Here is a 24,857-nt window from a genome sequence, read left to right as displayed (position 1 = left end):
TGGTGCCCTGGGCAAAGCTTGTACTTTGGCACTTCCCCATTGCCCCTGGACGATCCCCCTCCCCCTTTACCGCTAGCTCCTGCACTCCCAACCCTTGCACCTCCTTCACCCCTAACTCCTGCCCCCTCCTGTGCCCCCTTTGCCCTTAACTCCCTGGGCCACCAGCCATTGCCCCTCTCCTGCAGCCCCTTCACATGGCTCCAGTGCTGGGGGCCCCGCACTTGTTCTCCCTTTCCCTGGGCTTTGGCATCACTAGCCCCTGCTTAGCGAGTAGGGTTCAGTGGCTCCCAAAATGTGGGGCATGACTCCTAGGGAGACACAGAGGAACATTTATGGAGTCAATGAAATCAGTTGAGCTTCTTCAGTCTCTCGCTGGAGACATTTCCCTTGTTTTTAAAGGCAAAAATCCTGATCTTTCCAACGGGAGCTGCTGCTTCAATGTTCAGTTTGGGGAGGGATTTGGCTGCACTCAGAGATCTGCCCGCTGGTTACAATCTGCGATCCGAAGGGCCGAACGCAAACAGCGTTTAGATGGGACCGTTAGTGCCGCCCCCATGTGGCCAAAGTTCAGAACTGACCAGCAGAGTTTACAGCTGGAGCCTGGGACGCTCCTGAGCAAACTGGGCCCAAAGCCTCTCGCGTGGGATCCTCGCTGTGCAGCAGGAGGCGGAGGGAAGCTGATTGTCAGGGCTCAGGGCTGCACCCTGCCATGCTGAGCCGGTGTCTGTGCTAAGCTCGGCATCAATCAGGTGATTCTGGGCAGTTCGGGGTCCCCGGGCTCCCACAGGAGGGTGAAGCAGGTCACCCCTGGAGCAGGTAAAAGCTGCAGGGTGACAGTGGGGTTGCTGCTCCTGTGAACAGCTGCTGTAGCACCGCCTGGGCAGGACAGGGAGAGCCAGTTATACCCCCCCCCAGCCTGTATCGGGGGATGGGAGCACTCACACCCTGGGGACCCACCCACCAGAGATCTACTGGGGGGGAGAGTGGCACCCACACACCCAGGATGTTGTGGGGGGGGACAAGGGCATCCACACTCCGGGATCCTCTGCAGAGGGACGGACACCCACACAGCCAGGATTCTGTATGGAGGGCAGAGGTACCCGGACACCTGGGTGGGGGAAGGGGGCACCGAAACAGCCGGGATCTTACCTGGCAGGACAGCGGCACCTGCAGCTCGACATGAGACGGGGGCGGGGGAAGCAGGAGCATTTCCCAGTTCCAGGCTGTCCCCGTCTGGCCAAGGCACAGAGCTCACAAGCAGAGTTTAAAGCTCCAGCTGCCAGGCCACAAAACAAGCCGGGCTCTGTGGCTGGTGCCTGTCATCCCAGCTCCTGGGGAGGCTGAGGCCGGCGGATCGCTTGAGCTCAGGAGTTCTGGGCTGTAAGGGGCTGTGCTGATCAGGTGTCCGCACTAAGTTCAGCATCAATATGGTGATCCCGGGGAAGCTTGGGGTCCCCAGGTTGCCTAAAGAGGGGTGAACCGGCCCAGGTCGGAAATGGAGCAGGTCAAAACTCCTGTGCTGATCAGTAGTGGGATTGCACCTGTGAATAGCCCCTGCAGCGTAGCCTGGGCAAGACAGTGAGACACGGTCTCTTTTTACAGGTTTCAGAGTAGCAGCCGTGTTAGTCTGTATCCGCAAAAAGAACAGGAGTACTTGTGGCACCTTTAGACTAACAAATTTATTTTAGCATGAGCTTTCGTGAGCTGCAGCTCACTTCTTCGGATGCATAGACACCACTACCCCGCAGAGCCTGGCTGGGGGGATGGGAGCACCCACAGGATGGGGATTCTGACTTGGGGGGAGGGACGCCCCCTGCAACACAGATCTTGAAAATAGAAACAGCGACACCCACACACCACAGATCCTGGATGGGGTCAGGGGAACCACACACGGGAGCTAGTTCATGGGGTGGGGGACACACCCTTATGCTCCGTTGCACCATTCTTAATGAGAAGAACGGGGGCATCCACACAACACGGATCCTTAATGGGCGGGGGGTCACCCACACACTCCACTATTAACCAGGAGGGACAGGGGCACCAGACACCCCCAGTAACATGGGGAACACCGACATCCACCAGATCCCTCATGGGGAGTAAGACAGAGGGAATTGTAATGGGGCCCGGCGCACCCACGCACCGGGGATTGTTAAGGGTTGAAGGGACAGGGACACCCACACACACTGAGATCACGGCCTTGAAGGAACGTAAACCCTCCACAGAAGGACCTGGTCTGTTCCATGAAGGCAGCCCAGCCTGGGTGAGTCAAAGTCTCTTTTTATACAGGCACGCCCCAGAGATCCTGACTAGGGGAGAGAGACACCCACCCCGCAGAGATCCTTAATGGTCTAGGGTGCACCCACACACCAGGGATTCTTTTGGGTGGGAGGAATGGAGACAGCCAGACACACTGAGATCACTTCCTCCCAGGAGCCTGGGCCAGACAGGGAGACACAATTCCCCTTTACAGATCTGCCAGACAACCTTCCTCCCACTCCCTCCACACAATGTTCTTATCTGGAGGTGAAGCCAGGGAAATCACATGGAGGATTCTTATCTGGAGAACTGGGGGTACCCACTTACCACCAGAGATTCTTAAGGGCAGGAGGAACAGGGACTCCCACCTCTGTAGCATGGGGGTGGGTCGCCTGCTGGGATCATCGGGGCATATTTCACCTCGTCAGCTCCCTGCCATTGCCTTGGGGGCCCTGGTTCACTGCCTCTGGTACCCAGTTTAGCCTCCTTCCTGAGGGCTGAAACGCTTTGATCTATCTAAGGTCTGTGGGATCAATACGTGTCATGGTGTAATTCTGTGTTATTCGGGGCTCAGACTAGCTGAGCTAATGGCCCCTTCTGCCCTTAAACGCCATGAAAACATTTCCCTGGTTTCTCCTTGCGCCTGACAGACACCACGGTGAGGGGCCCAATAGAAGATCCTGGACACAGCGCTCTGGCTCTTACTTTACTTGGGGACGTCAGCGCTTTCCTAGCAAAGCTGCTGCTAAAGTTCCTGGATTTGGGGAACTGTTCGGCTCCGATTCAGAGATCTACCTGCGGGGTGTGAACCTGCCACGAGGAGCGGGAAACGCAACCAGCAACGGGAGGCGTTGGCTGAGCTCCAGGCTGCCCCCGTGTGGCCAAAGCTTAGAACTGAGCAGCGGAGTTTAAAGCTGGCGCTGGGAAGGACCTGAACACACGGGGCACGAAGGCTCCTGCGTGTAACACTTGATGGGTGGGCAGCTGGGCGTAGCTTATTGCCAGGGTTCAGGGCTGCAACCCGGGGTGCTGAGCAGGTGTCTGTGCTCAGGTTGGCCTCGCTATGATGGTTTCTGGAAAGTTTGGGGTCACCAGTCTCCCTAAAGAGAGAGGAGCCAGGTCAGCCCACGAAAGGAGGCCGGCAAAACTCTGGTACCAATTGGCCGTGGGACTGCCCCTGTGAAGAGCCACTGCAGCCCCGCCAGGGAGAGCCGGTCTCTCTTTATGCAGCCCCCCCCCCCGCCACCATTCCTCAGGATGAGGGTTGTGCTCAAAGATCTGTGCCCCGTGTTTTCACCTCCATGTGAAGCGCACAGTGCAAATAACCCTCAGCGCATCAGCTCAGTTCCAGGCTCCACTTCCACCAGCTCAGTCAAGATGGCGCAGAGGAGCCCCTGGGTGGCTGTGGGCCTGGGGAGGCTTTTGATTTTTCGGCCTGACCGCTACGGGCAGCAAGGCCAAAAGTCAGATGGCCGGCTCTCCCCTCCACCACGCTCATCAGGAGCCCTTAGTCGACAGGCTCGGCGAATGCGGGCAGCGTCCCCCACTACCTCTCGCATGCAAAGCGAGCGCTCTGCCGCTTGAGCTAACTCCCTGCAGCTGGCCTGACTCTCAGGCACCGGGCAAAAAAAGGCAAGGACTCTGTGGCCTTAAGCAGAACACAGCCTGAAATGTGGGGGAGGGGGGCGTGCTACCCAGAGCTGAGGAAGGGGGTCTGAGTCCCAGCCACGCTCCTCGGCACAAACACCAACGCTCCCTCCCTGGAGTGTGTCTGGGCTGAGAGTTAGCCCCTGGAACAAGCACCAAGCTTCAGAAGACAACGCAGGGATAGATCACTTGACGATTGCCTGCTCTGGCCATTGCCTCTGAAGCGCCTGGCATCGGTTACTGTCAGAAGACGGGATAGTGGCCTAGCTGGACCATCGGTCTCACCCCGGAGGGCCGTTCTTATCTTCACCACTTTCCTCTAACCCAAGCAAAGCCCAGAGCAGGCTCAGCAACTCTAGCAGGCTCCCTGGCCCCTGGCCCAGCATACAGCAAAACGACCCTGCCTCCGCCAGGATAGACAGCCACCGACTCCCTCTTCCAGACCAACGCAGCCCTTCCCCGCTTTGGCTGTCTCCAAGCTGTCTGCGTGCTCTGCTCTGCTCCACGGCTGCCATGCTGCCTGAGATCAGGAGGCTGCGAGGTCTCACGGTCTCAGCTGAGCTGGTATCGCGTGCCACCCCGCCCATCTCCTCATTCTCTTCATGGACCCCTGGGATGTGAGTAATTCTGTATTTGAGTGGCTCTCCCTCCCGGCCAATGAGCTTGGCGTAGACTAGCAGGGAGGGAGGAGGAAAGGGATTGTGCTCCAGTGAGAGCTCAGAAAGAAAGGTGCAGGTCCCCCACTAGAGCCCAGCCCAGCAGAGCAAAGCAGAGCAGAGCAGGCTGGAGAATGTGTGTATGGGTCTGACTACTTCTCCCCTGCTCTTCCATTTGAGCTAACTTCCCCCAGCTGTCTCCAGCCTCCCAGTCAGCGCAAGAGGGAGAAGGGCCGGGGAGGAAGAGCTTTGTGCTCCGCAAGGGCTGTCTTTTTGGGAGGCCAAGCGGGGAGAGGGATGGAGGCCACTGGAGGAGCTGAGCCGGCTGACTGTCCATGGCTTCTAAAAGAAGGGCAAGAGAAGGTCCCGCAGCTGCCCTGCCACTGGAGAATGCGGGCATTGATTCCAGTGCCTCTCGCATGTGAAGCGAGTGCTCTACCACTTGAGCTAATTCCCCTACCTTGGCAGGTGGTGTCTTGATCCATTCATTTGATAACGGAGGCCACATCGGTCCCCGCGCCAGCCGGTGACTCCTTCTAAAAGGGTCAGGCAAGAGAAGGCAACCCGTAGGTTGGCTAGCTCAGCTGGTTAGAGCGTGGTGCTAATAATGCCAAGGTCATGGGTTCAAGCCCCACGCTGGCTATTTCGGGTGCAGGAGGGAGAGGGCAGCTTCTGCTCTTTTGGCTGACTGCTAGGGGTGGCAGAGGCCAAAACCAGGTGGGCCGGGAGTGGGCAAGAGCCCTGCTGGGCACAGGCGCCAGGCAGGATCAGGCTCCAGACACCTCCTTGGGCTCCTTGCTCCACCTGCTGCCTGAAAGGAACTTGGGCCCGGGGAGGAGACGGGTGAGCCCGGCCGGCTGCCTTCCAGGCTCATAGGAGGCCAGGCTTGAGCTGCCCGCCCGCGAAGCCAAAATCGCAGGCCTGCCGGCTCGCCCCCATTGTCCACGGAGGGTTGACCTGATGGCCCGAATTCTTGCCGGCCGCCAGCTCCACCCAAATGGACCCGACGCCGGATCACGCTCCCCAGCCCAAGCCACAGAGGAAGGCTTAATACTCGGCACCCCAACCTAGGGGAGAGGCTTCACACTCCGCCGGCGCAGGGTGACCTTTGGGACTTCCCTGGACACCATCCTCCCACCGCCCACAGCCAGACCCCCCAAGCCCACCCCTCCGACAGGAAGGAGCAGGAGGACCACTCCGCCCAGGGGCACCACCACTCCAAGTCAGCTTCACTTGCTTTCTCTTCTACCCCTTTCCTCCCAAGTTATGCGCGCCTCACGGGAGCCGGCCCTGGGAAGACGCAGGCACCGCACTCTGACTGGCGCAAGCCAAACGCCCACACCGAGAGTTTAGCACGGGCTCTTGAGGCACTGGAGGAACCCCATGCAGACGCACTGACGGAGCTAAGCTTTACGGCCAAGGGCCCTACCTGTGCAGAAAGCCAACTTGCTTGTGAAAAAGACTCCTCTTTCGGCTCCCCTTCCAAACTTCCAAATGCCTCCAAATGGGAAAACACACCCACTGAAACACCCAAACGGTCCTAACGCTGGGGCCAGGCGAAAAAGAAAAGCAAGGAAAAGATTTCTAAATGGCCACCCTGCCAGAGTCGTACAGCTCCGCACGTGAAACCCGTGGGAGGGACATTACACAGAACAGGGGAATGGAAAGCTGCCCAAATTGAGATGCTGTGGAAAGCTACAGCCCCATCGCTACTCCTACTCTGCACACTTCTTGCAACAGCTGATGAACGGCCAGGTGCTTTTGGCATCCAAGCCCACACCAGGGGAAGACCTTGAGAAGCTTCCCGTGGCTTGCCTGGTTCAGCTGGTCAGAGTGCGGCACTCGTGGAGGCCAGGGGCACCAACTTATATGGGCTCCTGGGGCTAAAGCCCCAGGAATATTCACAGTCAGGGGCTCTGCTCCACCAATATTTGGAGCTAGGTTTCTCCCCTGCTTGGAGCGCCCCCCCTGCCCCCGCCTCTCATCCCCCTCTGCCGCCGCCGCCGCCAGGGCTCGAGCTTCCCCCCTGCTCCCCGCCCTGGAGCTTCCCTGCCTGAACGTAAAGAGCGCGCAGCGCGCGTCTCTCTCCCTTGCTGCTGCTGCTGCCACCGCCTAAGGGCTACAGCATAAGAGCAGTGCAAGCTGCTGGTGCTGTAGCACCTCAGGAGGGGAGGGGGCCGTGCCATGCCTGGCAGCCCTCCCCTCCCCTGCCCCTACCTGGAGGAGACGCGAAGGGACTTCCGGCCAGGAGACGGACATCACTCACCTTAGCAGCTGCTGGGGCTTCCGTGAGTGTTTGTCCCTATGATTCCCCCCCAGCCCCAGCCCCCGCCCCCACTCCTGCCCAACGCTGGGGAAGGGGCAGCCCCACCCCCTCCCACCGTCCCCCAGTGAAGCTGTGGTGAGGGGCAGCAGCAGGGGTCAGGGAGGCAGGAAGCCACATGTGAAGGCAGTGCCCCTCCCCTCCACAGGGCAGATGGGGGAGGGGGTTCATAGGCCTACCTGAGCAGCTGGGGCTTGGGTGTATTTTGTGCCAACTTGCCCTCCCTGTTCCCCCCCCAGCCACCACCCTGCAGCCCCCCCCAATCCTGCCCCACGCTGGGGACGGGAAAGCCCCATCCCCTACCCCCAGTGAGGCACAGCAGGCTGCACAGGGGAGGCAGGAAGCCACATGTGAAGGCAATGCCCCCTCCCCCAGCACCCACCAACCCACCCGCCACAGGAGGGATGGGAGAGGGAGGCTTCCTAGACCTGAGCAGCTGGGGCTTGGGTGAATTTTGTGACACCCTGCTCCCCCCCCCCGCCATAGCCACCACCCTGCAGACCCCACTTCTGCCCCATGCTGGGCAAGGGGCAGCCCCATCCCCCATCCACAGTGAAGTTATGGTGAGGGGCAGCAACATGGAAGGCCACCTGTGATGGCAACCCCCCCGCCCCGGACCCATCACAGGGGAGGGGAGTGAGCTTTCTGGACCTGAGGGGCCCTAGGAGCATGTGCAGTGACTGTGGGGCAGAGTGAGTGTGCTGTGGGGGGCAGGAGGGAGAGGGGGGTCCCTCCCCTGGAGCTTGCTGCTGCCAGTGGTGGTGGTGGTGGGGAGTCCTCTCTGGCCCTAGCCCTGGGGCAGCCTGTCTGCACCCCAAGTTCCTCATCCTCAGCCCTGCCCCACCCCAAAGCCTGCACCCCCAGCACCGAGCACGCTCCTGCACTGTGAACCCCTCATCCCCAGCCCCACCCCAGACCCCTCACCTGAGGGGAAAAACATGCAACTTAAATTTGGTGGTCAGTTTGGAGTATCATTGTATTTAGCACAATATTTGATTATTTTACACCCTTCAAAGTATGTAACCAGTCGTATGCAGGTGTTACAAAGTGGGAATGTGCTTAATGTTTTCTCTGAATACTGTCTGTGTGCCTCAGTTTCCCCTATGCATTTCTCAAGGCTGGGATGGTGGGATAAGGGGGTGTGATTTTTTTAGAGCCCGAGAGGGACAGTGTGATGCCGTCTGCACAGAGAATGGCCAACACCCTGTCTCCAGGCAACAGATGGCCTGGGCCCTCCCCTGCAAAGGTGCCAGCTGAAGGTGTTGGTGCGCTCCCTCCAGCTCTGACGGTGCCCCTCACTCCCGACCCGCAGCCCCTGCCATTCCAGTCCTGACCTCCAGACTCACAGCTCTGCTGGTGCCCCTCACTCCTGACCTGCAGTCCCTGCTATCCCAGTCCTGACCTCCAGACTCACAGTTCTGCTGGTGCCCCTCACTCCCGACTCGCAGCACCCTGCGCTCCCTCCAGCTCTGATGGTGCCCCTCACTCCCGACCCGCAGCCCCTGCCATCCCAGTCCTGACCTCCAGACTCACAGCTCTGCTGGTGCCCCTCACTCCCGACCAGCAGCCCCTGCTATCCTATTCCTGACCTCCTGTGACGTTATGAGTGTAATATAATATTTCATTGAAAGGTGACAGGGCCAGAAAGAGTTAATTAACTCACCTCACCCACTGACCTGACCCATGGGTGAACCTTAAGGACTGGTTAGGAAGATCTGTAAATGAATAGAGCTTTGAAATGCAAGTCTGCATTGTTAGAGGTAGAAGGGGAGATGTTTGCTCAGGGCTTGTGATGTCAGCAAACAAGTCTTGTCTATTGCTGTAGTTTTAATTCAATGATCAAAAAAGGAATATTAATATTTATGATGATACTTGAGTGAAATAGTATTATTGTCTCTGTGTCTCTTTGAAGGTTTTGCTAACCTGGATCTGAACTGTTTAATGGGTAAATTACCCTGTGCTAATTGCCAGGATGTTTGGGAGAAGGAGTTAAGCCTATTGTTTTCTCAGGCTGAAAGGCTGCTGGAAATGTATAAGAACCCTGGGACATGATCCTGCTTCATCTCAGATCTGCTTTGGGATTTAAGAGGGGGAAACCTTAAGCCATAAGGATTGAGATCCCGAGTCACTGACTGGAGTCACCCTGAATATGGACATTGGACTATCACCTCTGGACTATTTCTAAAAGGACTTTTGGCAACTACAAGCTCATCTCTGCTATGCATCTGAACCTCAAGAATTGAATTCAAGTCTGTCTGTATATTGATCTTTTAACCAACACTCTCGCTCTCTCTTTTCCGTTTTTAATAAATTTTAGCTTAGTTACTAAGAATTGCCTGTAGCGTGTATTTTGGGTAAGATCTAAGTTATAATTGAACCTGGGTGTGTGGCTGATCCTTTGGGATTGGAAGAACCTTTTCTTTTATATAATGAGATCAGATTTTCAGGAATCATCATCATATCTGACATGTGTGTCTGGACGGAGGCCTGAGGCTGGGCACTTTAAGGAAACTGCGTGGTTTGGACTTCTGAGTAACCAGTGAGGTGCTACAGAAGCTGTTTTGTGCTGGTTGGTAAATCTAAGAATTGGAATAACCACCAGCATTTGGGGTTTGTCTGCCCTGTTTTGTTTGCAGTTCACCCTGATTGAGTGACCTCAGCTGGCTCCCACAGGCAGCACCGTCACACTGCTCCTTTCTAGTCACACTTTCTACACATCTAACATTAGTATATAATGTAATACAGTTCTATCCCAACTCCTGCCAGAGGTCCTCTGGTAACGCGGATTCGGCGGCATGCCTGCGGGAGGTCCTCTGGTAACGCGGATTCAGCAGCATGCCTGCGGGAGGTCCTCTGGTAACGCGGATTCGGCGGCATGCCTGCAGGAGGTCTGCCGATCCTGTGCCTTCGGCGTAACCACCACCGAATTGCCGCTGAAGCCACAGGACTGTCGGAGCTCCCACAGGCATGCCACCTAATCTGCATTACCAGGGGACCTCCTGCAGGCAGCCTGACTGCCACCCTCACAGCGACCGGCAGGCCACCCCCGGCAGCTTGCTGCACTGGTGCCTGGACCCGCCCCTGTCCCTGACCCAGGGCAGAGGATAGTGAAGCTGAACATCCAGAGCTTGCAAGATAAAGGAGCAGGGGGGCGAGGCCTGGCGGTGTTGGCAGAACGGGAAAGCATCAGAGGGTTCTGTGGCAACCAGGGGGATTGGTGGGAGTCAGTGAGGGAGGAGTTCTGGCAGTCGTGCAAACACCACAACATTAAAGAAACCAACAGTGCCACAGCACTTCCCTGTGGGATTTCCACAAGAGCATCCAGGCAGGGGAGCCAGTCAGCGTGTGACTGTACGATCGGATCAAGCGACAGCAGGCCGAGTTCCAGGAGATGAGGCTGCAGCTGGCTGATATGAGCAGGAGCACCGAGTGAAGGGAGGAGCAGCCTCCCCAGACATTTTTGCAGCCTGCAGGGAATGGAGACAAAGCATGGGGATACGGGGACTCATGGCAGGACCCACGGATCCGGTAGTGCAGGTCCACAGTCGCTGGAGGAGGAGAGAGAGTCCTGCGAGAGGAAGCCGCTGGTGGGAAGCAATAAGTGCAGAGTGCAAACCAGCCAGCTGAGAGTCACAGGGGTCTAGAAAACAAAACAGTAGCAGGTCCCATGGTGTAATGGGCAGTACTCAGGACCTTGAATTCTGAGTTCAAATCTCAGTGGGACCTCTGGTAGGTATGTTGGTTTGCTGCAGAGCCTTGGAGCTCAATGTGCTTCATTACTCTCTTCCTGGCTGAACTAGAGTGATGTTTTTTTTCTCCTCCTCCTGGGTCACTGATGCCCACTGGTTATAGGTCTTTGGTCCAGCTGGGTGCTAGAGGTTGGGGTCCTAGAACTTAACAGTCTGGCTAGAGATTCCTGCGGGTTGACCTGATGTTGGGTTTCTTGCTGCTTCACCTGACGTCCACAACTTTGGTCCCTGTAGCTGCAGCTCTTCCTCTTGCCCACATGGCATGTAAAGGAAGCAGTGCCAGGGCCAGGCTTCCCAGGCTGGAGCCCAGCCCCTCTCCTCCTCTGGGCACCTAGAGCAGAGGCGGCTGGTGCTGACAGCTCCAAGGGAAGGCTTAAAAGCCACAGAACAACCGAGGGTAGGGCCAGAGGAGGGCAGGACCATCCCTATGTGTAGCCTGCAGACAGGCACAAAAACACCCAGCCAGGCTGCTCCCTGCCATGCCAAACCCCACTGAAGGCCACCACAGACCAGCATGCGGGGCGGCTGCTGATGCTCTGTGGCCATTATCAAAGACGGTAGGAAAGCAGGGCCAGCCCCCCTGGTTGGGCCTCTGACCGTTCCCACTCTCTGTGCTTACTTTGGCAGTGGGGCAGGAGATTTTACCCCAAGAGGCGTTTCCCCAGCTGGTGAGAAGCAGAGAAACACCCAGGCTCCCAAGGTGCTATGTAGCAAGTACCCTCCAGCACAGGGACAGGCGCACACTTGGAAGAGGGAAACTGCTCCACACGCTAGCCCAGGCAGCCGCCCATTTTCTTTGGCAAGTCAGGAATGGCAAAGGCGAGACTGGAAGCACCTGGGGCTAATGCCCCAGCCTTTGTGACACCCAACCCCCAACTCCTTCCCGGGGCTCTAGCTGAAGCCAGAGCATTGGCCTGAGCGGCCAAGAAGAGGTTTGAGCCCTGAAGGGAGCAGGACTTGCAGCCCAAAGGTAAAACTGCACAAGCACAATGGGACTCGAATCCTCAATCGCCTGATCTGAAGTCAGACGCCTTATCCATTAGGCCATGTGGTCACACAGAAAAAGGCCCTCCAGGCACTTCTTTGGGAAAGGCCGACACTGACGCATCCGACGAAGTGGGGATTCACCCACGAAAGCTCATGCTCCAATACGTCTGTTAGTCTGTGAGGTGCCACATGACTCTTTGCTGCTTTTGCAGCCACTGGATGGAGGCCACTGGAGGAGCTGAGCCGGCTGACTGTCCATGGCTTCTAAAAAAAGGGCAAGAGAAGGTCCCGTAGCTGCCTTGCTGCTGGAGAATGCGGGCATTGATCCCGCTGCCTCTCGCATGCAAAGCGAGCGCTCTACCACTTGAGCTAATTCCCCTACCTTGGTAAGCTGTCTCTTGATACATCCATTTGATAACAGAGGCCACATCGTTCCCCGCGCCAGCCGGTGACTCCTTCCAAAAGGGTCAGGCAAGTGAGGGCTTCCTGTAGGCTGCCTAGCTCAGCTGGTTAGCGTGTGGTGCTAATAACACCAAGGTCATGGGTTCAAGCCCTATGCTGGCCACTCTGCGTGGGGGAGGGAGATGCTCTTTCAAAGCTCCGTTTCTGACAGCCGACTGCTTATCTGCTAGGGGACAAAGCAACCAACCATTAGTGTGGAATGCTGCTGTTGTGAGTGTGTGTGTGAGAAAGGGGGGTGGGTCTGCTGCTGTCCAAACACACAAGACAGCATGCTGACACACTCTCAGCCACCCAAACACACTGTCACTCCCCGCATGTACACACAACACACTCCCTGTCACACTCCACCCCCGTCCCCCATTTGAAAAGCACGTTGCAGCCACTTGCACACTGGGATAGTTACCACACTGCACTGCTCTCTGTGGCATTGCCAGAGCTGCTAATGTGGCCACTCCAGTGCGCTTGCAGCTGTCAGTGTGAACACACGGCAGCGGTTTCCCTGCTGTGGTTTAACTCCCAGCGCTCTACCTCTGCAAGGGTAGCCAAGCCCTAAATTTGCCAGACCAACCGAACTCAGTAACTGCCTCCACCACCACATGCAGGGAGTAGGGGCACCGTGGAGCACACGCCGCACTTACTGGCACAGCCTGGTGCATGGTGGGGTGGCCACCTCCCCGTTGATGAGACCTGGTCCCACCATCTCCATGGAGCTCCAGTCTGCCCTGCTGCCATCCCTGTCTGTGTTGTCTTCCCTAGCAGTTGACTGGAAGGTGAGCACTGGCCGCACGCCATGTAGCCGTGTTGTCTCGAAGGGCGAAAGCAGGAGGAATGGTGCCTTCATAGCCCACCCAATATTCCATAACCTAGTTAAGGAAAATATTTCTCAGTGAATTCTCAGTAAAAGATCAGAAGCAGCCAGTGTCCGCATCAGTCTACGAGCATTGGTATTTTCTTGAAATTTGTCAGACCAACTTAACTAACGCCTAACACACATTTGAAGTTCTTCTTTTCACACCGTTGCTCATTCTCAGGTTCTGCTTTGTCTCCAGACAGATCCATTCTCTTCCAGGACAGCCTTGCTCTTTCTGTCTGTGTCACTCACTGAGGTGTCGGAGTAAACACTCCCCTTCCTTCTATTCTCAGACAAACACTAGTATTAACTGTTTGCTGCTGATGGGTCTAGAAAGCATTTGTCAAGTGGAAGATGCCATTTCTGGGTGTTTGCTCCCAAGATCCAGTAGTTTGGGTTCAAACGTCTCCCATCTTCCTTGGGGAAAATAACACCAAGGCTTCTTTGCAATATACAAGAAGGAAGGAGTTTTTCACCCCAGATGGGACTTGAACCCACAATCTCTGGCTTAGGAAGCCAATGCCTTATCCATTAGGCCACTGGGGCCCTGAAGAGCAGTAGAAAGAGGGATGGAAATTCCCTCTCATGATTGCACATTCCTCACATTCATTCAGAAGCCAAATACCCCATTTAATCGCCTTACAGAAACGTCTGCATCCCCTGGCAGCGAGGCAACTAGGCAGGTGGCTGACAGAGCTGAGCACCACCTTTCTGCCAGCCATCTTTAGAAAAGAACCCCACCCTAGAGTCACCCCTCCCTCCTTCAGCACCTCCACGGCTGTGGCTCTGAGTGGCAGTAGGATGATTGGGGGCAAATCCGGGGCTGGAAGGGGGGTAAGGTCGGCCTGTAAGGAGGAACCAGGTGGGGCAGACCCAGGGGGAGGCTGTGGGCTGCTGGTTGGTTGTTGGGATCCGAGCTCTAGATCAAAGCTGCACAGTGACCTGACACCCAGGGTTATAAGGCCGACATAGTGACCCCCTTACTGGCCTCGGTGACCCCCAAACCCTTGTTACTAAGGGCATTGAGGAGTCTCTGTCCATTAATAACTTCTGGGAGCTCCCCAGCAGGCTGCGGGCGTCAGCCGCCTCCTGCCTCACAGGTTAGACTCTTGGTGCTGTGCCAGCCGCCCCATCGCTTGCAGGCCCAGTGTAAGAAGCAGGAGGCCTGGTGCTGGCAGAAGAGGGTTTTGATTAATCGACCTCTGTGTGATGGGCACAGGACGCTTCCACTCAGTAGCACAGCTGTGGGGGAGCAGGGGAGCAGCTAAGGGAGCCGGGTTCCTCCGGTGGGGGAGTGGAGCAGCCGTTCGTTTTCCTGTTCGCACTCCTCTGCGGTGTGAAAATCGGGGAGGGGAGGCAGAAGCCCCACGTCCCTCCCGATATGACGCCCAGTGGGGGAAGCCAGGACAACAGGGCGGGGCGGCAAGTGGTGGCCAGACTCTCACTGCCAGGGTCTAGTCTAGCTCAGGGTCCAGCTCAACTTCCTCCCCATGCCACTGGCCCCCAGTCCCCTTCCACCACCAGGTCAACCCGGGCACTAGGGCAGGAACGGGGTGAGGCAGCAAGTCAAGCTGAGCAAGGCAGGCAAAAGTGAGTCTTGTCTTCATGGGCTGCTCACAATGACGTCCTTTTTGTGTGCAACTGCTGCAAAAACCTCCCGGGCAGAGAAGCAACAGGCCAAAACACTGCTATACAGCTGCCAAAGTAGCTCAGTTGGGAGAGCGTTAGACTGAAGATCTAAAGGTCCCTGGTTCAATCCCAGGCTTGGGTAGGTTCTTTCATCTTCTTTGTGCAGGGGCAGCTTGTTCTCTGGGAGCACAGCAGTCCCTGTACCCAAAGTGAGTAGGGCTACCCTGGGGCAAAGCAATTTTGGGTGCCCATTCCATTAAAAAAAGGGGCAATACTGTATTCTCATGGGGCCCCTGCGGGGCCTGGGGCAAATTGCCCCACTTGCCTCCCCTCTGGGTGGCTGTGAAGGTGAGTCTCTGATATTTGCTCTGCAGTAGGAAAACATAGAATGGGCTTCTGCCCCTAGTTAGCCCACCTGACCTTTAAGGATGAGAGCTTGTCTTTCCCAACACGGCAGGAAGAGAGCAAGGCAGGGTGACCCTCAGGAATGGTGCCAGAGGGCTGCTGGGCAGTGACAGGCAGGGATTGGGGATGAAAACTCCTCTGTGCGGCTGAGCAAGGGCAGTGCCAGGGAAGGGGAATCTGTAAAAGTGGCCGTGTGGAAGCTGGAAGGGATTTGGGGGCCCAGGAGGAGGTGCTTGATGTTCAGTGCCTTGGAGCACCTGGACTTCTACATGGTGGGTGTTCAGGAAATGCACATTAACAACTCTAGGGTAGCTCAATAGGCAGAGGGTGATTGGAGGAAGGGCCTCCTGGCCAGGGAAGAATGATGGGGCTGGAGTCTTGTTCTTCACATTCGTGGTGCGAGTACAGAAGGGGCTGGAGCTCCGACCAGGGAGGGCATTACTGGTGGGCTTTGTGCTCTGTGGCACTGGTTACTGCTATATTAGTGTGTATGGTCCCCAGTTAAGGCATGAGAGGGAAGATCAAAGGCTCCCTTCCTCTGGACTGCATGATGTTTGTTATTGGGGGGGGGGGGTTAATTGTGTCAGCCGGCCTGAGCACCGCTGGTCCCGTTTTCCCAACCTTCAGGGGAAACATTTTTACAATGAGCACTACCTGGCACAGGTCTGTAGTGAGGTCGCCTTAGAGGAGCTCACTCCAGCCACAGAGGGGGTTCACCTTTCTGCGGGGCCAGACCAGGACTCGCACTGACCGGATTTATGCTTAGCTTTTGTGTCTTTAGCACGTTGCTTCTCAGATTCTTTCTTGGCCTGACTTGTTACACTTTGACACTTAACAGGCCAGAGTTTTTGCACCTTCCTATTATCCTCACTAGGATCTGATTTCCAATTTTTGAGGAATGACTTTTTGCCTCTAACGGCCTCCATTACTCTGCCATGTACCTAGAGTGGCGTTCTGCTGGTCGTCCTATTGTCGTTTCTGATTTAGGGCAAACATTTCATCTGAGCCTCTAATTGCGGTGTTTTTAAACAGTCTGCATGCTGCTTGCAGGCACCTAACACTTGTGATAGCAGCTCCTTTTAATTCCATTCTAACCATCTGTACTTATGCCAATAGGTCGACTTTAGGTCTTTAACTTTGAGCGGTAGCTAAGAAGATGGTAAATCGGGCAGAAACCCATTCGACAAACCTCTTCATTTCCTTGTTATTTCCTGACTTCTTCATTCATCCCCTTTTCCTTATTTCCTGGCTGAGGCGGCGGCCTGCCAGGGAGCTCCCTGGCACCTCTGGCTGCCTGGGCTGAAGGCAAGAGGCACGCCTGGGCGTGGCGAGGGCCTCCTGTCCCGGCCTGAGGCCGCACTGCTTCCTGGTCCCCTTTTCCCACCCACACCGGCAGGCGGCTGCTGCGGGAGAACACGAGGGAGGCTCTGGGGGCACTGGGCAGCGCTGTGTGTGTGGCTGTCAGGGGAAAGAGCCGAGGCTCCCGACTCGACCTGCCATTGACTCGCGTGGCTCTGTGCACCGTCAGCCGGGACGGGCCAGGCTGCGGATGTGACTCAGGCTTGGGCCGCATGGCCGCGCTTTCCTGACGAGGCATGAGGCAGGCCAAGAGCTTTGCAGAGTGTACAGGGAAGTGGGAGGGAGGCGTCTGAGCCGGCCTGTCTCGTCCACTTCTCCCTTGCTCCTTGGGCAGAGGTGGGAAGGGAGCGAAACGTTCCCGGCTGAAGGTTTTGCGCTCGGCCTTGAGGATTAAACCTGAAGCTCCGGCATGGCTGCTGGGAGATGGGCTTTTGCAGCACAGCCCCCACACTCTTGTAGGCAGCAGGTGACCCCACTGTGTCCAGGAGGGAGCCTTCGAAGTGGCAAAAGGGGAACATCACGGCTCCCAGCAGACCTTGAGGAGCCCACAAGGAGCCCTCAGTGGCATCCCTGGGGGAGCATAACCCCCCCTCCTTTCCATTAACAGCTGAACTCACTGACCCATGATACCACAGAGACACCTACCAGCAGCTGTTTGCCAGGGCTGCTGCCCAGCACCCTGCAGCGCTTCCTGCCGGTGCCAGAGCTCACCAGGCACTAGGCTGGAGCCAGGGCCGCTAGGTGCTGCTGAAGAAAAGCCAGCAGAGGGACACAGTGGAAGCGTCCTGTGCCCATAACACAGAGGTTGATTAATCAAAACCCTCTTCTGCCAGCACCAGGCCTCCTGCTTCCTTCACTGAGCCTGCAAGCGAGGGGGCGGCTGGCACAGCGCCAAGAGTCTAACCTGTGAGGCAGGAGGCGGCTGACGCCCGCAGCCTGCTGGGGAGCTCCCAGAAGTTATTAAGGGACAGAGACTCCTCAGTGCCCTTAGTAACAAGGGTTTGGGGGTCACCGAGGCCGGTAAGGGGGTCACTATGTTGGCCCTATAACCCTGGGGTCAGGTCACTGTGCAGCTTTGATCTAGAGCTCGGATCCCAACAACCGACCAGCAGCCCACAGCCTCCCCCTGGGTCTGCCCCACCTGGTTCCTCCTTACAGGCCGACCTCACCCCCTTCCAGCCCCGGATTCACCCCCTAATCATCCTACTGCCACTCAGAGCCACAGCCGTGGAGGTGCTGAAGGAGGGAGGGGTGACTCTAGCGTGGGGTTCTTCTCTAAAGATGGCTGGCAGAAAGGTGGTGCTCAGCTCTGTCAGCGACCTGCCCAGTTGCCTCGCTGCCAGGGGATGCAGACATTTCTCTAAGGCACATAAAGGGGCTATTTAGTGTTGAAGCAAATGCGAGGAATGTGCATTTATGAGAGGAAATTTCCATCTCTTTAGCAGCTGTACATCAGGGCTCCAGTGGATAAGGCATTGGCTTCCGAAGCCAGAGATTGTGGGATCAAGTCCCATCTTGGGTGAAGATCTACTTCTTTCCTGTGTATTGGAAGGAAAGGGCCTTATTTTCAACCAGGAAGCTGGGAGATGTTTCTTTGTTTGAGCACAAAGTCCTGGATCTTGGGAACAATCACCAAGGATATTAGAAGGCTCAGTCTGGTGACCTAATGGATGCAACCACACACCCCCATCCCAGGGCAGTCCCATCTGAGAGCCAGGATCCATGGAGCAACATTCCCCTCCTGCCTTGACAGGTGGGCTGTGCAGATGATGGTGGAGGGCAGCAGGATGGGAGGTTGCAGTAGCACTGGGCTGTATCTGCGCCAAGGATAAATGGAGGGGGTCATGCAGCCTGTGCCTGACACTCCACAGTGCTACATTCACTCCAGGAACAAGTCAAATCCTGCCCCAAGGGTGGTGAATTCCCATGTGAGCACACAGTGCCCCTGTGCACCACACATGCTGCACACACATCAACTGCACCAACAGAGACACAAACTGCACACTGAGGAGACAGCTGGTTTGTTTCCAGGTTGCTTTTATTTCCAAAGGTACTGAGGTGTGGTCTCTCTTCTTTTTCCGTGGGCAGAAACGCAATGGAGGAGAATCTCACATCCCTGAGCTGCCAGGTGACAGTGGCAGGAAGAAAACGCACTGCAGTGAAATTTAAAAAACACTCATAAATAATTTAACAATGAGAAGTAATTAAATAAAAAAAAATCCAATGGGGACACATGCTGGTGGCTTGTTCCCACCCCAGAGAGCGAGGGACAGGGAGTGTGTGACAAGGCAGGTGGTTAAGTCTGAGGGAGCATATTCATATTTCATACAAGTTAAACAAATTATAGCAGACAGCTACAAAATACTCCATTTGGTAACATCAATACAGAATATATAAATCTACAAGCAATACAGCCATACACAGCTAAGACAGGGTGTCCACTTAATACCAGAGTTCCCACTGCCAAATAGCTGGAAGTGCCTTCACAGTCACTGCTAAACGAAACAACATTTTACAGAACCAAGAGCAGCCCTGCTGTGCCGTTAGGAAGGCCTGCAGGAGACTCAGCAAATCAATCTATGATTCTGTGCTTCTGCTTAGTAGTTACCAAGTGTGATCAATGGAAGTGGGGGGGGGAGGGTTGCTCCCTTTTTTGGACACCCAGCCAGCCAGTAGCTATAAAATCCCTCGGAGGCCTGGTCTACACTATGACTTTAGGTCGAATTCAGCAGCATTACCTCGATTTAACCCTGGACCCATCCACACGACAAAGCCCTTTTTTTCAAATTAAAGGGCTCTTTAAATCGATTTCTTTACTCCACCTCCGACGAGGGGATTAGCACTGAACTCGGCCTCGCCTGGTCGAATTTAGGGTAGTGTGTACACAATTTGAAGGTATTGGCCTCCGGAGCTATCCCAGAGTGCTCCATTGTGACCGCTCTGGACAGCACTCTCAACTCAGATGCACTGGCCAGGTAGACAGGAAAAGGCCTGCAAACTTCTTAATTTCATTTCCTGTTTGGCCAGCGTGATGTGCTGATCAGCACAGGTGACCATGCAGAGCTCATCAGCATGATGTGCACATTGTCGGGACACATTGCCCGTCCCATACTTTGTGAGAAGTCTATGACCATGTCTATGTCCTCATCACTCTTGTCACTGCTGTCGCCTCCTTGCCTGGTTTTGCTTTTGCAGCTTCTGGTTCTGCACTGAGAAAAGGTGTGAAACAATTGTCTGCCATTGCTCTGATGGAGGGGGGGCAACTGACGGCATGGCTTACAGGGAATTAAAATCAACAAAAGGGGTGGCTTTGCATCAAGAAGAAACACAAACAACTGTCACACAGAATGGCCCCCTCAAGGATTGAACTCAAAACCCTGGGTTTAGCAGGCCATTGATTTCACAAAACAAATCAGGTCAATTTCTTGTTTTGATCCATCTAGCTTTTACCTCTTAGGCTTGTAGCAAGCGGGGCAGTACAACTGCTAGCCATCGTCATCGCCTGGCTGCTTGGCAGAAGATGGGAATGACCTGGCTGAGTCACTCCCTTGTCTGCCCAGGCGCCCCAACTGATCTCACTGAGATCAGCTAAAAGAGCACCTAGGAGTACAATGACAATGGCTACCAATCATAATGCACCTTCTGCAGCCAAAAGCCAATGAGCTGCTGCTGTGTAGCAATGCAGTCCCATGTCTGCCAGAACCCAGGAGACGTACGGTGTGACGGTGAGCTGAGCGGGCTCCATGCTTGCCGTGGTATGGCATCTGCTTAGGTAACCCAGGAAAAAAGGTGCGAAATGATTGTCTGCTGCTGCTTTCACGGAGGGAGGGAGGGAGAGGAGGGTCTGATGACATGTACCCAGAATCACCCGCGACACTGTTTTTGCCCCATCAGGCATTGGGATATCAACCCAGAATCCCAATGGACAGCGGAGATTGTGGGATAGCTACCCACAGCTACCCAAATTGCAACGCTCCAGAAGTCGACGCTCCCTTGGTACTGTGGACGCAGTCCACTGACTTAATGCACTTAGAGCCCTTTGTGTTGGGACACACACAATCGACTGTATAAAAACAATTCCTAAAAAACCCACTTCTATAAATGTGACCTAATTTCATAGTGTAGATATAACCCAAGACACTTGATCACAGCATGGATAGGCTAAGAGACTACTTACACTTTGGCCTGGTTTACACTGGGGGAAGGGCGGGGAAACAGGGTCAATGTAAAACACAAAACTTCAGCTACAAGAATAGTGTAGCTGAAGTTGATATATCTTATTTTGACTCACCTCCTGTCCTCACAGCACAGGATTGACAGGTGGGGCTCCCCCATACACTCCACTCCCAGATCTTACCCTGGTAAAGGTGCAGAATCAACAGAAGTACATTTGGTGATTGATTTACTACCTGCAGACAAAAGACAATAAATCAAAGTCCAATAGATAACTTACTACCCAACAATCCAGTGAACAGAAGTTCACTGGGGGGAGCTTCAAAGGTCCCATTTTGCTGCCTCTTCGCCTCAGTGCTTTCAGCTGGTGTTCCAAAGAGCGGGCTGGATGCCATTCAGAAACCCATCTGCCAGCAGCCGTGCCGGAGGCTCAGGCTTAATCCTCAAGGCCGAGCACAAAAACTTTCAGCCGGGAACATTTCGCTCCCTTCCCGCCTCCGCCCAAGCGGCAAGGGAGAAGCGGAGGAGACACGCCAGCTCAAAGACGCCTCCCTCCCACTTCCCTGTACGCTGTGCAAAGCTCTTGGCCTGCCTCATGCCTCATCAGGAAAGCACGGCCATGCGGCCCAAGCCTGAGTCACGTCCGCAGCCTGGCCCGCCCTGGCTGACGGCGCGCAGAGCCACGCGAGTCAACGGCAGGTCGAGTCAGGAGCCTCGGCTCTTTCCCCTGACAGCCACACACACAGCACTGCCTAGCGCCCCCAGAGCCTCCCTCGTGTTCTCCCGCAGCAGCCACCTGCCGGGGTGGTGGGAAAAGGGGACCAGGAAGCACTGCAGCCTCATTCCAGGACAGGAGGCCCTCACCACGCCTAGGCCTGCCTCTTGCCTTCAGCCCAGGCAGCCAGAGGTGCTGGGGAGCTCCCTGGCAGGCCGCTTCGCCTCAGCCATCTCTTGCCTCATGGCCTAGGCTCTTGGTGCTCTGCTGGTCACTGGCTCGCTTGAAGGCCCAGAGGGAAAAGAAACAAGCGCACGCCTAGCAGAGGATGGTTTCGATCCATTGACCTCTGGGTTATGGGCCCAGCACGCTCCCGCTGCACCACTCTGCTGCTTTTTCACACCCTCCCCCTGCCACCTAGCTGCCACTATCCGGATTAGTGCCTTACGCACTCTCGTGCTGGCAGGCAGATGCGCAGGCTGCTAGGCAGCTGCCCTGGTCACAGGATTTTACAGCATCAAAAGGGTAAAAGGGATCTATTTGGGGTTTGGACCCCATTGGGAGCTGGGTAGCTGAGTGCCGGAGACAGGAGCACTTCTTAAACAGTTTTCAGTTAAGCTTTCAAGCTTGTGGGGGACGAGGTTCAGCCTTGGATCCGTGTCTGCAGCAGGCAAGCGCGTCTGGCTCAATCGCCCCCACCCCCCGCTGTATTAGCAGACTAAAACCCGGAGCAAACGCACACACCTTGCAAAGGAACAGGAGCCGGGATCTCGAACAAAAGTCAACATTTTATTAAGATGACGTTCAAAGAAAAAAAAAGCGTACAGTACAGAGTTTCGGCATAGAAGTTTCTGGTGCTCAGGGAACAACGTACAGCTTACCCAAGGGGTGCAAAGTTCGGTTTAAGATCGGGTGGCATAAGGAATACATAATCTGCAATAGCCCTGACTGGGGGGTAAAAGGTTAACGTACAGATACTGAGTTAGGAGGGTATGTTGTCCATATGAGGGCTAGGCTTGGGTGTGGAGTATAATGAGCGGTTACGACGATGAGGATGGATTGACACGCGTTTGGTGAGGTTTAACGTTCGGTATTTTGGAATCTTTGCCACAATCTAGTTGAAGCAGGTTCAGTATGAAGTCTGCCCTGCCATCTGTTGGTGATGTGTTGTCAAGGCCTTTTGGGGCTGATGCCATTTGCATAGTTACACCCACCCCGGATTGCATGATGGGAGTGCTTGTCCAAACGGTCATTTCAGCTGCTGCGATATCCCCAGTCTCTTTGTTATTGGGGCAGGAGTAATCCAGTGTATTTTCCTGTTGATTTTGGATCAAGGACAGAGTAACTGTACCTGGCATTTGAGGCCTGAGAGCGTCACCCTCTCCTGAAAAGTACTCACCATTAAGGGGTATGGGTTCCTAACGTCCGCTTGTGGTGGGAGGTAGAAATGGATGTTTGTTGGTGTCTTGCAGGTGGTGCTGATGTCCTTTCTGCTGTCCCTGGTGTGGAAAGACAGAGGCGGTTTTGAATCTCTTAAAATTGTTGTTAGTGCTGTAGTTGCTTACCCTAAGCTTATGCTGTTAGATCTCTTTCACGGTGTATATTTTTGGTCCTGATAAGTAAAAGGTGTGTTGTTATGGAGTGAGGTAGCAAAAGCCAGTTGCAGAGGTGGTGCACGTGCCCCCCCTGGCCCCAGAGTCCAGAATTTGCATAAACCCACCCACTGTCCTGTGACTAACAATCTCGCTCTGCTAACTCTTCCAGCAAAACAGGCCAAAGAAAGTGTATGCGAGCGCTGTACCACAGCCCTGTTGCTCTTTTCGGTTCCTTCCCACAGAACTTTCGCTCCATACCAGTCCAGTTCCTTGCTGTTGCTTGTCTAACCACTGCATGCATGTGCTATACCGTACCCTGAGCTGATTCCCGGCTTTTGTGCTCAATACAGCCTTGGCCCTCCATGTCTCTGTGGCGCAATGGGTCAGCGCGTTCGGCTGTTAATCGAAAGGATGGTGGTTCGAGCCCACCCAGGGACGACGCTAAGCCTGTGCTGCTTCCTTGCTTCCCCGAGGCCTGTGGGGGTGCCTCAAAGGTCCCATTTTGCTGCCTCTTGGCCTCAGTGCTTTCAGCTGGTGGTCCCAAGAGCCGGCTGGATGCCATTCAGAAACCCATTTGCCAGCAGCCGTGCCGGAGGCTCAGGCTTAATCCTCAAGGCCGAGCACAAAAACTTTCAGCCGGGAACATTTCGCTCCCTTCCCGCCTCCGCCCAAGCAGCAAGGGAGAAGCGGAGGAGACACACCGGCTCAAAGACGCCTCCCTCCCACTTCCCTGTACGCTGTGCAAAGCTCTTGGCCTGCCTCATGCCTCATCAGGAAAGCACGGCCATGCGGCCCAAGTCTGAGTCACGTCCGCAGCCTGGCCCGCCCTGGCTGACGGCGCGCAGAGCCACGCGAGTCAACGGCAGGTCGAGTCGGGAGCCTCGGCTCTTTCCCCTGACAGCCACACACACAGCACTGCCTAGCGCCCCCAGAGCCTCCCTCGTGTTCTCCCGCAGCAGCCACCTGCCGGGGTGGTGGGAAAAGGGGACCAGGAAGCACTGCAGCCTCATTCCAGGACAGGAGGCCCTCACCACGCATAGGCCTGCCTCTTGCCTTCAGCCCAGGCAGCCAGAGGTGCCGGGGAGCTCCCTGGCAGGCCGCTTCGCCTCAGCCACCTCTTGTCTCATGGCCTAGGCTCTTGGTGTTCTGCTGGTCACTGGCTCGCTTGAAGGCCCAGAGGGAAAAGAAACAAGCGCACGCCTAGCAGAGGATGGTTTTGATCCATCAACGTCTGGGTTATGGGCCCAGCATGCTCCCGCTGCGCCACTCTGCTGGTTCTTCACCCCCTCCCCCTGCCACCTAGCTGCCACTATCCGGATTAGTGTCTTGCGCGCTCTCGTGCTGGCAGGCAGATGCGCAGGCTGCTAGGCAGCTGCCCTGGTCACAGGATTTTACAGCTTCTACAGGGTAAAAGGGATCTATTTGGGGTTTGGACCCCATTGGGAGCTGAGTAGCTGAGTGCCGGAGACGGGAGCACTTCTTAAACAGTTTTCAGTTAAGCTTTCAAGCTTGTGGGGGACGAGGTTCAGCCTTGGATCCGTGTCTGCAGCAGGCAAGCGCGTCTGGCTCAATCGCCCCCCCGCTGTATTAGCAGACTAAAACCCGGAGCAAACGCACACACCTTGCAAAGGAACAGGAGCCGGGATCTCGAACAAAAGTCAACATTTTATTAAGACTAAAATATTTTTCTACCAGGTTCTCATTCCACAGTATATTTCTATCAACTTTAACTTTTAACTACCATCAATAACAACCTGTTTAAGTATAACTAAAAGCCCTACTTCTGCATTTAAGATTTTCAGTGTTTGCTATAACACATTATTTAAAATGGAATAATAATTAATTCTATTTTTAAACTAAAGAAAGAAGAAAATCATAAAACGTGTGTTTAGAGATTGCTAAAGAATCTCATGGTGCAAAACACACATATTGATTTTCAATCTCTTTTATCTTGCTATTGTTTGGAACCCATGTGCCTTTTCTAAAGATTTTTATGTTGGTTTGGGTGAGTTCTGAAATTAAGAACTGCTAAGTACCGTTCTACTGTTCTT

At 55.2% G+C, this 24,857-nt stretch overlaps 5 non-coding genes across 5 annotated transcripts; 3 read left to right on the top strand and 2 right to left on the bottom strand.

Moving 5' to 3' along the window:
* The first annotated feature begins 5,128 nt into the window (after positions 1–5,128).
* On the top strand, positions 5,129–5,202 carry TRNAI-AAU. Its single transcript has one exon. It is a non-coding gene; the product is annotated as a tRNA-Ile (tRNA).
* Positions 5,203–11,924: 6,722 nt separating this feature from the next.
* On the bottom strand, positions 11,925–11,997 carry TRNAA-UGC. The gene has a single exon. It is a non-coding gene; the product is annotated as a tRNA-Ala (tRNA).
* Positions 11,998–13,403: 1,406 nt separating this feature from the next.
* TRNAR-CCU lies at positions 13,404–13,476 on the bottom strand. Its single transcript has one exon. It is a non-coding gene; the product is annotated as a tRNA-Arg (tRNA).
* A 1,152-nt stretch (positions 13,477–14,628) lies between these two features.
* On the top strand, positions 14,629–14,701 carry TRNAF-GAA. The gene has a single exon. It is a non-coding gene; the product is annotated as a tRNA-Phe (tRNA).
* Positions 14,702–23,170: 8,469 nt separating this feature from the next.
* TRNAN-GUU lies at positions 23,171–23,244 on the top strand. The gene has a single exon. It is a non-coding gene; the product is annotated as a tRNA-Asn (tRNA).
* Positions 23,245–24,857: the final 1,613 nt, after the last annotated feature.

Source organism: Mauremys mutica, unplaced genomic scaffold (assembly GCF_020497125.1).
Source record: "Mauremys mutica isolate MM-2020 ecotype Southern unplaced genomic scaffold, ASM2049712v1 000835F_np12_obj, whole genome shotgun sequence".
NCBI lineage: Eukaryota > Metazoa > Chordata > Testudines > Geoemydidae > Mauremys > Mauremys mutica.
Note: the sequence above shows the minus strand (reverse complement) of the source record. Positions and strands in the feature narration are given on the sequence as shown.